A 1,198-nucleotide genomic window follows, 5' to 3' on the forward strand; every position below is an offset into this window, starting at 1 on the left:
TCCTCGGGAGGCTCCAAGCCCGGCTGTTGCAGAGCTCATCCTCTGGGATGACGCAGAGCTCATCCTCTGGGATGACTATCTGGTCCAGAAGGTCTCATCTGCCATGGCCTGGGGTCTCTCAGTGAACACCCACACAGGGGTGGCACTAACAGGGTGACTGATCATCCCGCCCGTCTCTCAAGGCCCTCATCCCTCTTCACTACCCATGGAGATGATAAACTCTCCATGGCTTGGGCAAGCTCTGGCTTCCTGGTAGCTTTTGTCCTGTTCTTCCCAACATCTTCATCCTCTGTGTAATGTTTGTAGTGACAGGCTCTTAGACCCCCTTCTTTCTTCCCTCTTCCTGCGTCAAAGCCACCCCCCACCACTGCATCATCGCTCATTGGGGATGACAAAACCCTCATGAATGAAGTGACTTTTCTGGCAATGACGTTCTCTGTGAAATGTGCACCCTGGAGTGAATTCAGGAGACTCAGACTTTACCCTTTGCTTTTGTCAGGTTTCCTCCCACTGTGGATTGGGAGCTGGCACTTCACTGTTGGCAGCCGCTTCCCCTCTGAGCTGTGGCCTGCAAGAGCAGAGGGGGGTTACCACTGGGGGGGTTGCAAAACTGTGCCCTTCCTGTGAGATCCCAGAATCAGGATGGTTGTATCGAGTGCTGAACTCTCCTTATGATGATGGTGCGGTTGGCCCAGTCACACAATCTGCAAATACTGAGATGATGGAGAGAGGAGGAAAGGCCAAATCTCTGCACTCCTGCTGCTTTGGAATGACCGAAAATCACATGGAGGTGCTCAAGGAGCTGCTGGAACATCAGAAGGATTCTGATAGCTGCTGACAGCTTCCTATCTCCTTGTCCCTCTGCTGTCTCAGTGGGTTAGAGAGAGGGCCTGGGACAGGGCGAGGCAGGGCAGAGAGTGCGCTGGGCATCCCAGCTCTGACCTCCATGGGATGCAGTACTTGCACTTTGTACACTGGACTAATGTGGCCTTAGCCCCGGGGCTCGGGAACCTGGGGGTTGCTTGGTTGCAGGCAGGGGCTTTACTGCAGCAGCAGAGGGCAGATCCCAGCAGTGCTCCATGGTGCCAGAGATGGAGGCGAGAGAGGCTATTGGGCCCACTCAGTGTCCCCAGACCACCTTCTCTAGGCTGGAGTCCACCTCCCAAGCACAGTCCTGCTCTTTTTGGGGTGGTAGGAA

The sequence above is a fragment of the Buceros rhinoceros genome, unplaced genomic scaffold (assembly GCF_000710305.1).
Source record: "Buceros rhinoceros silvestris isolate BGI_N320 unplaced genomic scaffold, ASM71030v1 scaffold26757, whole genome shotgun sequence".
Taxonomy (NCBI): domain Eukaryota; kingdom Metazoa; phylum Chordata; class Aves; order Bucerotiformes; family Bucerotidae; genus Buceros; species Buceros rhinoceros.